This window comes from Orcinus orca, chromosome 9, assembly GCF_937001465.1.
Source record: "Orcinus orca chromosome 9, mOrcOrc1.1, whole genome shotgun sequence".
Lineage (NCBI taxonomy): Eukaryota > Metazoa > Chordata > Mammalia > Artiodactyla > Delphinidae > Orcinus > Orcinus orca.
The window spans coordinates 59,531,334-59,544,106 of record NC_064567.1 but is presented as its reverse complement, the minus strand read 5'-3'; the positions used below and the strand labels follow the sequence as shown (position 1 = coordinate 59,544,106).

The 12,773-nt window shown below is 40.4% G+C and overlaps 1 long non-coding RNA gene across 1 annotated transcript in view; it reads left to right on the top strand.

Moving 5' to 3' along the window:
- The first annotated feature begins 1,399 nt into the window (after nucleotides 1-1,399).
- LOC125965405 (uncharacterized) overlaps nucleotides 1,400-12,773 on the top strand; it is a 128,857-nt gene continuing 117,483 nt past the window's right edge. Inside the window, exon 1 of the long non-coding RNA XR_007479240.1 lies at nucleotides 1,400-1,599. This is a non-coding gene — a long non-coding RNA (uncharacterized LOC125965405). The remainder of the gene's footprint in view (nucleotides 1,600-12,773) is intronic.

Sequence of the window (12,773 nt, the reverse complement as noted above, 5' to 3'; positions counted from 1 at the left end):
CAGCATAGGAGATTCTATGGAACAGCTTTGGTCTCCATCTCTTCAAAGAGTTGAGAGGAAAGATTCTTTCTTAAAGGTGATATTGGGAATTTTGAGGAGAGGAGTAAAGATCTGAAACATAGATATTGGAAATGTTTCACCAAGTCTTCAAGAGATGAATAAAAGGATTGGAAGTGTAGATATGGAGCCCTCACTGAAGCAAGGCAGTTGAAGGTTGACAGAGATATAATGGCAGCAGGTCAAGGGATTCTACCTGGCAAGAACATGCATTGTTTAATAGGCTAACCAGAAACTCCAGGCTAAGGAAGAAAATAACTAAGGACAAAATTGGGGTGGAGGTTGTAGAAGATGGTGAAGGATAAAGGGACAGAATGAAGATGACAGTGTGGACAAGAAAAAATTTTGTTAAATGTAAAATGATAAGAGAAATGAAAGAGGGGTGAGGGGCATCATACAACAGAAATGTCAAAGTCTGCATTATTGGAGTGGAACAATTTCAAGTGGTGATGAAGGCAAAGGTATGAATCTTTAAGTGGGTAAATGAGTTTGGAGTGGATAGTAGCATACTACAACGTTAGCAACATGATTGTTAGAGGTTTTGAGGAGGATAGCTGGTAAAAGAGAGAGAAGATCTGCTAAGTGCTGAAGGTGGAAGAATGGCCAGGTGGGTGCTGTGGTCAGGAAAGGGAAAGGCTGAAATAAGCTGTTGGTCAGAACCTCCAAAAAAAAAACATTGTGGAGGAAAGTCATGGGAGTGATGATCAGAAGTGATGTGGGAAGCAGGCATATGTTGCTTCAGAAAGCTGCTCTGAACTTCCTCAATCAAACATAACCTTTCCCTCTCTTGAACCTTGAGGCACTTTGCACTTCTTTGGTAAACTGTGGCTATTTATATACTCACCTAAACACTTCCCCTGCCCCTCACCTCCCCAACTCCCCCTATCCCTTACCCCCGCCTGAATCTGATACACACACACATACCCTCATCTGATTGGAAGTTCTTTGAAGGTTGGAACAATGTTTTCCTCTTTTATTCAAGTTTCTGAATATTCATAAATTCACATTGAATTAATTTTGATTGAGATTCTTATAAACAAACAAAAAAAACCCACAGAGGCTGGATCTACATGTTTAGGTGGAAATTAGAACATCTGTAGTGAAACATCACAGAGCTCTGTGATGTCTTCTTATTCATTATTTTGGTCAAAGATTTGAATGAAGCTATCCTTAGGCAAATAACACAAAGCTAAGCCACTGTACATCATTACAGACTTTTAAGGAAAAGAAATCTAGTGGGAACGTGCAGGATGGATTCTTGATAAAGATGGGACCCAAGAAGAAGAGTGTAAGCATCTCAGTGTCATTCACTCAGCATCTTTTTTTTTTTTTTTGCAGTACGCGGGCCTCTCACTGTTGTGGCCTCTCCCGTTGCAGAGCACAGGCTCCAGACGCGCAGGCTCAGCGGCCATGGCTCATGGGCCCAGCCGCTCCGCGGCATGTGGGATCTTCCCGGACCGGGGCACGAACCCGCATCCCCTGCATCGGCAGGCGGACTCTCAACCACTGCACCACCAGGGAAGTCCCACTCAGCATCTTTTTGTAAGTGACACTGTGCTCAGCTCTGCATGTATACATGGCTATAGTAGTTGTCCCAGTGTGGAGTGCTAATGGTGTAATGTACGAATATGAGATACAAATCAGGAGGCAGGAAGGAGAGCAGTGAACCCCAATGAGTCCTCAGACCACTATTTGACTCGAGTGTTACATTGCTTAAGCAAACTAAAAGTCCAGGGACACAGCCAAATAGAAGTTAACATCCACCTACATAAGGACAACAGTTTAAACCCTGTGACTGATATTTTAATCCCTCAGCACCCGGAGGTCAGGGCTTTACATGCCAGGAATGGATCAGTTACACAAATATAATTGTAATGTAGAGCAGTGCTTGGAGCAACGTGTCAGTCCATGTCATCTTGGATGTCCCAGAGACCGCACGAGACATATGCCAGGATATCTGAAATGCTAACATTGACTTCCTCCTTACTGCACTTCACATCCTTTCAAGGATAATTAACAATTTGGCAAAATTGATTTTGAAAAGAGGGGAAACAAAGACAAAATTTTATTTACTCTTTTCCTTCTCTCTTCCTAAGATCTGTTTCCCTCTGTGCTCCTTGCAGTTCAAGTTCATTCTGTAAACAAATGAGTCTCATTTTTCTCTTGAATTGGGGGGTAACTTTATAGTTTAAGGGCCATCTGTGATTCCCCTATCTATATATGCATAACCTGGACCATCAACAGGAAAATGCAGCCTAGTGAATTCTGTGTAGGGCTCTGGAAAGAGCATGGCAGCCCTCTGGAAGTGAAATGGAAAAGATTAGTTGGCCCAGGGAGGCCTCCATTTGGGCTGCAAATTTGGAGATTTAGAGCCAAATCCTCATTCCATGTGACTCCAGGGGAGCGTTGGTCAGTGTGTAATTCAGTGTGGGTTGGGCAAGAAGAAGACAGAAGAACATGAAATTGCCAAGTTTGAGGCCTATTACGCAGTTGTGACCTGACCTAGAATATGGTGCCGAGTTGTGTGTGGGTAACTCAACCATAAAAAGGCAGCTGTGGTCTTATTAGTCGTGAACTTGAGATCATTTTAGTAGAAGATGAATTGCCCCTAAATGATTGATCTGGTATTTGGAGGAAATGCTGTTCTCTTTGCTTCTCCCAAATGGAGACACTAACCAGATGCTTGTCCCACACCCAGAACATTATTTGTGGTGTGGCTCTTTCTGTGGCCTGCTGGGGAATGATGACCTTGGACTGACAGTTCCCCTTAAAGTAGCAAACTTATGTTTTTCATCTTAACATGATATGCCAGAGGCACTGAATAACAACCTACATCCTTTCACACACCACATGTCTGTGCCAGGTTAAAGCTGATAAAAGTTGGAGGGAGGGTTTTTTGAGTGGTCTGACTGAGGCCAGAAATGGGGATATTCAATAAGAGCCAGCCCTTCTTTTTTGCCCTTAGGCCCCCTCAAAGAAAATCATAGAGACGCTCTGTGAGTTTGGACTCAAAGTAGCTTAAAATTTCAAGCCAAGAGAAATGTCCCTCCCCTTTCTTTGTGAGGTTTTGTAGCAAAATAACCTGTTTGCTTGAGAGATTAGAGTTGTCAGCTTCAGCATTGCATGGGAAGGTCTGACCTTGAGAATTATGGGCAAACAGGAAATCAGCAGTGCAGGAGAAAGGCAAGCCTGCAGCCGAGATCACCTGGCCAAGCTCACGTCTGATAAGAACCCAGAAGATGAGAGCTAGGGCAAAGGTGAACCCAGCCTAGCAGCCTGTCTTCTCCTGAGCCACAGAAAAATTAAAATCTGGGAGCAGATGCTGGAAGATTTCCCCCACACAAAGACATGGCACCCTTTTATTTCTGTTCTAGAAGAAAAAGAGGTAGAGCCTGGATTTTCTTCCTATGCTGCTTCTTAACCTATACGGCGGTACTAGATTTTCTTCTGAACCTTCTGCCTACCCTTTGGCCATAAACAGCTTTTGTGGATTGGACAGTAAACCAGCAGGACTGAGGTTACTTTCATTCTGAAAATGCAGATTATTTCCAGGTGTGAACTAAAGGGAATCAAATGTTATATCAGGAATTTGATGAGAATAAAAGCCTTGAGAATAATAATATCTTCTGTTTGGAGAGCATTTGATTACTTACAGGACAGTTTTCTCTGTTACCTCATTTGATTCTCACAAAAGCCCTGTGGAGTAAGTGGGCCAGGTGTTATTTCCCAATTCTACAGATGCAGAAACTGAGCCCCGCTGATTCTGTAACTAGCCAGAAATCACAGAAGGATGGGGCAGAGCAGGTGTGGTCTGGGGGACCTTGTCATTCCACCCAGTCTCCTGCCAAAGTCTTATCTCAGGCTGCAAAATAACAGGTGATGTGAGTGACCCATGGCATCCTCTGGCATCATGTATTCATCCATGACCTCCACTTCCACTGTGGTCCTCTCAACTAAGGTGATTGTAACATCTTCCCTTTGGCTACCTAAAACTTCACCCCCAGCAATCCATCAAAATGCTTTCTAGCAGGATCTTCTTGGCAGACCATATTGGACTGGAGTGAGTTTCACTTTCCATAAGATAAAAGCTAAATTGCTCATTAAAAGTCCATCAAGAGGCCCCTCCATGGCCACCTGTCTTCTTTCCCTGCAAGTACACAGCTGTCAGGTGATCCTTTTCACTATCAGTCACCGAATACCCTTGCTCTTTTTAGTCTCTGCATGTGATCTAAAACTCTAGGAATAACCATCCATTACTTGGGTGGGTAAGTGTATACCTTTACCTCTTCAGCCAGCACAGGGAGACTGGGGATTTTTGCAGAACAGTTTGTTTGTTTTTAACATTTTCATATTCACAGCTATGCAGCAGTCTTGTATTTGTGGCTCTCGGGCCTGGAATGTTCTGCCTCCACATACCCAAAAGTCTCCCTTTCTCACCTCCATCAAGTGTTCATTCCAGTGTGTCTTCTTAGTGGGCCCCTCTTCCCCACCACCAGCCTACTTAAAAATCTCAATCACCCACCCCCACTCGACACTCCTGATCCCACTTACCTTGCTCTACAATGTTTTTTGCGTAGCATGTATCGCCTCATGTAATCTACTTATTTAATATGTCAGTTGTTTATTGTCTGTCTCTTTTGCCAGAATTAAGTTCTAAGAGGGGAAGAAGTTAGATTTTTATTGCTCGTTGTTGTATCCCAAATGCCTAAAGCAGTACCTGGCATATAGTAAGTGCTCAAAAAATTTTTGTTGAAACAATGAAATGTCCTTCCTCTGTGCATCTTACCTCCCTTTCTCAGCCTTCAAGATTGTTCACATTACAGTCTTCACCAATCACTTGTTTCCATACATCAAATAACCTCAAATCACTGGTTTGCCTCCACTTGTGAATATTCACATGTATTATTTACCAGGCCAATTACTCACAGTACCTTTGGGGTGAAGTAGGGCATTTATGAGGGTTCTCAAAGGACCAGAAAGTATCTCAGTTCTGCAGATGTAGGAATTTTTTATTGGGCCACATTTTCTTAGGCCTTGGTAAAGCTGCTTATGGGGCCCCCAATCACGAGACCAAGAATTATTATTTATGTATTTCCAATACATAAAAAACTAGGTGCAAGTTTTCATATCTTGATAAACTATGAAGTGCTTCATCTCCTCTGTCCTGCATGACCCTTCTCTCTCTTCTCTACTTTCTTTCACAGTAATCTCCAGCACATATGTGTTACACAGAATGCTGTGTAAAAGTAAGAAAAAGAAAAGCTATTCAACGTTTGTTAGCATAAGGACAGAATAATAGGTGATAGAGGCATATGAATGATAGAGGCACATAATGGACCATACGGGACATGGCATGACTTAACTTGTAAACTTCTCCCTACCAAATGAACCAGTCACTATGGGAAAAATTTGCAGAGTAAAAAAAAAAAAAAAAAGATGATGCAACACATCACCTCCTTTACTAAAGGACTGAATAATTCACAAAGAGACACATATGTGCCAAGCTAATCAGAATATTGATACTGGTTAATTTGAGCACTGCCTTCCCAGTAGGGCAATCTACTTAGAAAACAAAATTAGGAGCTGAAGGTTGCATGATGAATATAAATTGAGAGCAAAGGAGCTTGGTTGTGTCTGACTGGCAGCAGTGATATCTCAATTCCAGTAACTAGAGGTATGGACAGTGAGCCAGATGTTCACACTAACAGTCATTTTGTTGTGTCTGCAGCTGCCACAGACATTGTGGCACTGGCTGCTAACTTTAACTCTTTCGTTCTTAATAACATTGCACTTTTGTTGTACTCATCATTCTATCACTCTCATTTTAATATGTACATGGATTTTACTTACATATTTTAGTTTATAAGATCCCAGTTTACTATACGGGCTGATATAAACGTTATGCTTGTTGCTAACTGGTGACAGTAGGTAGTAGTAGATCCTTTCCTCCCAGCCCCTCATTTGAGAAAGGGGAATATGGGGTAACTTTCTCAGTACATATCTTCAATACGTGTATCCAATGACATTAAAGAATGGATTATTAATATACACTATACAGATTAGGTAAACTGTGATTTGCCTCAACCAGAGAAATCACCATTCTGGCACTACCCTATACTACATTTTCTCTAATTTCTAACACCATTCTACATGATAATTGTCCCTGTACCACCTGGTCTAATGCCTTCAGTTCCTTAAATATAGAACAAGTAGTTACACATTTAAGAAGTATGCAAGTATGCCTTTGCCTCTGTATGTATCTGTTTAAACCCTATGACATAAAATGTAAATATCACAAATTAAAAGATTAGCAGATGCGACTACTCTCAGATTAAACGTACTAGAGGCAGAAGACACTATTACAGAAGTTCACAAAACATTATGATGGGAGAAAATACCTTGCCATATATTTAATAGACTAAAATTAATAGATATGGGAGAAAATATTCATCTTGGCTATTTGTTACTATCCCAAACATAAAAATACTTAATCAATAGCAAAAAAGAAAGCTAGTAAGGCATGAGTAGGCAGTTCTCAAAATAAGAACTTCAAATGGCCAAAAATATGAAAAGTTTCTCAATCTTACTAGTGACCATGGACATATAGTGTTAAAAATAATGAGATTCTCTTTCTTTTATGTTGGCAAAAATTTAAAGAAATTGATAATATATATGTGGAAAAGAGTGTGGAGAAAGGGCAATCTCATACCACAACTGGAGGGTAGTTGCAAAATTTTTAAAGGGCATTTGAAAATTCTTATCAAGCTCTTAAGCACAAGAACATTTGACTTGGCAATTCTACTTCTATAATCCATCCTGGAACAACACTCTCAGAAGAGTATAGGGATATTTGAATAAATAAATTAATTGCAGAATTGTTTCCACTTCCCCTAAATGTGTACGGTAAATCACATGATAATACAATGAAATTCATGTAGCCATTAAAATGAAGGAGCAGATCTATATGGACTGCTGTGGGAGAATGTCCACAATATATTTACTGAATGAAAAAAAAAGTTAAAGAATAATATTTATGGTGTAATCTCATTTTTACAACAAACATATTTTTAGGTACATAGAAAAAGTCCTGAAATACCAACCCCTTCAGACTATCTGATAAGGACAAGAGTTTCCCCTTTTATTTCTGTACTTCATACTTCACTAGTGTTGGATTTTTTTTTTTGTATAGTTACATATAATGCTCGTATGAGTTTCCTGGGGCTGCCATAACAAACTGCATGTAGTAAACAACAGAAAATCGTTGTCGGGAGACCTTCAAGATGGCGGAGGAGTAAGACGTGGAGATCACCTTCCTCCCCACAAATACATCAGAAATACAACTACATGTGGAACAACTCCTACCGAACACCTACTGAACACTGGCAGAAAACCTCAGACTTCCCCAAAGGCAAGAAACTCCCCACGTACCTGGGTAGGGCAAAAGAAAAAACAGAGACAAAAGAATAGGGACGGGACCTGCACCAGTGGGAGGGAGCTGTGAAGAAGGAAAGGTTTCCACACACTAGGCAGCCCCTTCACTGGTGGAGACTGCGGGTGGCAGGGGTGAAGCTTCAGAGCCACGGAGGAGAGCACAGCAACAGGGGTGCGGAGAGCAAAGCAGAGAGATTCCTGCACGTAGGATCAGTGCCGACCAGCACTCACCAGCCCGAGAGGCTTGTCTGCTCACCCGCCGGGGTGGGCGGGGCTGGGAGCTGAGGCTCGGGCTTCCGTCGGATCCCAGGGAGAAGACTGGGGTTGGCTGCATGAACACAGCCTGAAGAGGGCTAGTGCGCCACGGCTAGCCGGGAGGGAGTCCGGGAAAAGGTCTGGAGCTGCCAAAGAGGCAAGAGACCATTGGTTGTGGGTACGTGAGGAGAGGGGATTAAGAGCACCGCCTAAACGAGCTCCAGAGATGGACGCGAGCCACAGCTATCAGCACGGACCCCAGAGATGGGCATGAAACGCTAAGGCTGCTGCTGCAGCCACTAAGAAGCCTGTGTGCAAGCACAGGTCACTATCCACAACTCCCCTCCCGGGAGCCTGTGCAGCTCGCCACTGCCAGGGTCCCGTGCTTCCCCGGGAGAACACACGGTGTGCCTCACGCTGTTGGAACATCACTCTGGCCTCTGCAGCCGCATGCTCGTCCCGCATTACATACCCCTCCCTCCCCTCCGGCATGAGTGAGCCAGAGCCCCCTAATCAGCTGCTACTTTCACCTCTACCTGTCAGGGCAGGGAACAGATGCCCTCAGGCGACCTACATGCCGAACCACAGGACCTGTGTGAACAAAGAAGAGAAAGGGAAATTTCTCCCAGCAGCCTCAGGAGCAGCGGATTAAATCCCCACGATCAACTTGATGTATCTTGCATTTTTGGAACACCTTAACAGACAACGAATCATCCCAAAATTGAGGTGGTGGACTTTGGGAGCAACTGTAGACTTGGGGTTTGCTGTATGGCACTGACCAGTTTCTGGTTTTATGTTTATCTTAGTTTAGTATTTAGAGTTTATTATCATTGGTAGATTTGTTTATTGATTTAGTCGCTCCCTCTTTTTTTTAATACACAGATATATTTTTTCCTTTTTCTCTTTTTGTAAGTGTGTATGTGTATGCTTCTTTGTGTGATTTTGTCTGTATAGCTTTGTTCTTACCATTTGTTCTAGGGTTCAGTCTGTCCATTTTCTTATTGTTTGTTTGTTTTAGTATAAATTTAGAGCGTGTTATCATTGTTGGATTTGTTTTTTTGGTTTGGTTGCTCTCTTCTTTCTTTTTCTTATTACTTTTTAATTTTTAATAATTTTTTTATTTTAATAACTTTATTTCTTTTTATTTTACTTCTTTCTTTCTTTCCTCCCCCCTTTTCTTCTGAGCCGTGTGGCTGACAGGGTCTTGGTTCTCGAGCCAGGTGTCAGGCCTGTGCCTCTAAGGTAGGAGAGCTGAGTTCAAAACATTGGTTCACCAGAGACCTCCCAACTCCACATAATATCAAATTACGAAAGCTCTCCCAGAGATCCCCATCTCAACGCTAAGACCCAACTCCACACAACAACCAGCAAGCTACAGTGCTGGACACCCTGTGCCAAACAACTAGCAAGACAGGAACACAACCACACCCATTAGCAGAGAGGCTGCCTAAAATCATAATAAGGTTACAGACACCCCAAAACACACCACCAGACGTACTGTGCACACAAGAAAGAAAAGATCCAGCCTCATCCACTAGAACACAGGCACTCGTCCCCTCCACCAGGAAGCCTACACAACTCACTGAACCAAACTTAGCCACTGGAGGCAGACACCAAAAACAACGTGAACTATGAACCAACAGCCTGTGAAAAGGAAACCCCAAACACAGTAAGTTAAGCAAAATGAGAAGACAGAAAAACACACAGCAGATGAAGGAGCAAGATAAAAACCCACCAGACCAAAAAAATGAAGAAGCAATAGAGTCTACCTGAAAAAGAATTCATAGTAATGATAGTAAAGATGATCCAAAATCGTGGAAATAGAATGGAGAAAATACAAGAAACGTTTAACAAGGACCTAAAACAGCCAAAGACCAAACAAACAATGATGAACAACACAATAAGTGAAATTACAAATTCTCTAGAAGGAATCAATAGCAGGATAACTGAGGCAGAAGAACAGATAAGTGACCTGGAAGATAAAATAGTGGAAATAACTACTGCAGAGCACAATAAAGGAAAAAGAATGAAAAGAATAGAGGGTAGTCTTAGAGACCTCTGGGACAACATTAAACACACCAACATTCGAATTATAGGGGTCCCAGAAGAAGAAGAGAAAAAGAAAGGGAATGAGAAAATATTTGAAGAGATTATAGTTGAAAACTTCCCTAATATGGGAAAGGAAATAGTCAATCAAGTCCAGGAAATGCAGAGAGTCCCATACAAGTTAACTCCAAGAAGAAACACTCCAAGACACATATTAATCAAACTATCAAAAATTAGATACACAGAAAAAAATATTACAAGAAGCAAGGGAAAAACAGCAAATAACATACAAAGGAATTACCATAAGGTTAACAGCTGATCGTTCAGCAGAAACTCTACAAGCCAGAAGGGAGTGGCAGGACATATTTAAAGTGATGAAAGGGAAAAACCTACAACCAAGATTACTCTGCCTAGCAAGGATCTCATTCAGATTTGATGGAGAAATTAAAACCTTTACAGACAAGCAAAAGCTAAGAGAATTCAGCACCACCAAACCAGCATTACAACAAATGCTAAAGGAACTTCTCTAGGTGGGAAACACAAGAGAAGGGAAAGACCTACAATAACAAATGCAAACAATTAAGAAAATGGTAATAGGAACATACATATCGATAATTACCTTAAATGTAAATGGATTAAAACTCCCACCAAAAGACATAGACTGTATGAATGGATACAAAAACAAGACCCATATATATGCTGTCTACAAGAGAACCACTTCAGACCTAGGGACACATAGAGACTGAAAGTGAGGGGATGGAAAAAGATATTCCATGCCAATGGAAATCAAAAAAAAGCTGGAGTAGCAATTCTCACATCAGACAAAGTAGACTTTAAAATAAATACTATTATAAGAGACAAGGAAGGACACTACATAATGATCAAGGGATCAATCCAAGAGGAAGATATAACAATTGTAAATATTTATGCACCCAACATAGGAGCACCTCAATACATAAGGCAAATGCTAACAGCCATAAAAGGGGAAATTGACAGTAACACGATAGTAGGGGACATTAACACCCCACTTTCACCAATGGACAGATCATCCAAAATGAAAATAAATAACGAAACACAAGCTTTAAATGACACATTAAATAAATGCACTTAATTGATACTTATAGGACATTCCATCTCAAAACAACAGAATACACTTTCTTCTCAAGTGCTCTTGGAACATTCTCCAGGAGAGATCATATCTTGGGTCACAAATCAAGCCTTCATAAATTTAAGAAAATTGAAATTGTATCAAGTATCTTTTCTGACCACAACACTATGAGACTAGATATCAATTCCAGGAAAAGATCTGTAAAAATTACAAACACATGGAGGCTAAGCAATACACTACTTAATAACCAAGAGATCACTGAAGAAATCAAAGAGGAAATCAAAAAAATACCTAGAGACAATTGATAATGAAAGCATGACAATCCAAAACATATGGGATGCAGCAAAAGCAGTTCTAAGAGGGAAGTTTATAGCAATACAATCCTATCTCAAGAAACAAGAAACATCTCAAACAGACCTAACTTTCAATCCTAAACCATCTCAAACCTAACTTTTCACCTAAAGCAATCAGAGAAAGAAGAACAAAAAACCCCAAAGTTAGCAGAAGGAAAGAAATCATAAAAATCAGATCAGAAATAAATGAAAAAGAAATGAAGGAAATGATAACAAAGATCAATAGAACTAAAAGCTGGTTCTTTGAAAAGATAAACAAAACTGATAAACCATTAGACAGACTCATCAAGAAAAAAAGGGAGAACTCAAATCAATAGAATTAGAAATGAAACAGAAGTTACAACTGACACTGCAGAAATACAAATCATCATGAGAGATTACTACAAGCAACTATCTGCCAATAAAATGGACAACCTGGAAGAAATGGACAAACTCATAGAAAAGCACAACCTTCTGAGACTGAACCAGGAAGAAATAGAAAATATAAACAGACCAATCACAAGCACTGAAATTCAGACTGTGATTAAAAATGTTCCAGCAAACAAAAGCCCAGGACCAGATGGCTTCACAGGCAAATAATATCAAACATTTAGAGAAGAGCTAACACGTTTCCTTCTCAAAATCTTCCAAAATGTAGCAGAGGGAGGAACACTCCAAGCTCGTTCTACAAAGCCACCATCGCCCTGATACCAAAACCAGACAAAAATGTCACAAAGAAAGAAAACTACAGGCCAATATCACTGATGAACATAGATGCAAAAATCTGCAACAAAATACAGGCAAACAGAATCTAATAGCACATTAAAAGGATCATACACCATGATCAGGTGAGGTTTATCCCAGGAATGCAAGGCTTCTTCAATATACACAAACCAATCAACGTGATAAATGATATTAACAAATTGAAAAAGAAATACCATATGATCATCTCAATAAATGCAGAAAAAGCTTTCAACAAAATTCAGCACCCATTTATGATATAAAAACCCTCCAGAAATTAGGCATAGAGGGAACTTACCTCAACATAACAAAGGTCATATGTGACAAACCCACAGCCAACATTGTTCTCAATGGTGAAAAACTGAAGCCATTTCCTCTAAGATCAAGAACAAGACAAGGTTGTCCACTCTTACCACTATTATTCAATATAGTTTTGGAAGTTTAAGCCACAGCAATCAGAAAAGAAAAAGAAATAAAAGGAATCCAAATCGGAAAAGAAGTAAAGCTGTCACTGTTTGTAGATGATATGGTACTATACATAGAGAATTCTAAAGATGGTACCAGAAATCTACTAGGGCTAATCAATGAATTTGGTAAAGTAGCAGGATGCAAAATTAATGCACAGAAATCTCTTGCATTCCTATACACTAATGATGAAAAATCTGAAAGAGAAATTAAGGAAACACTCCCATTTACCATTGCAACAAAAAGAATAAAATACCTAGGAATAAACCTACCTATAAAAAAAAGACCTGTTTGCAGAAAACTACAAGACACTGATGAAAGAAGTTAAAGATGATACC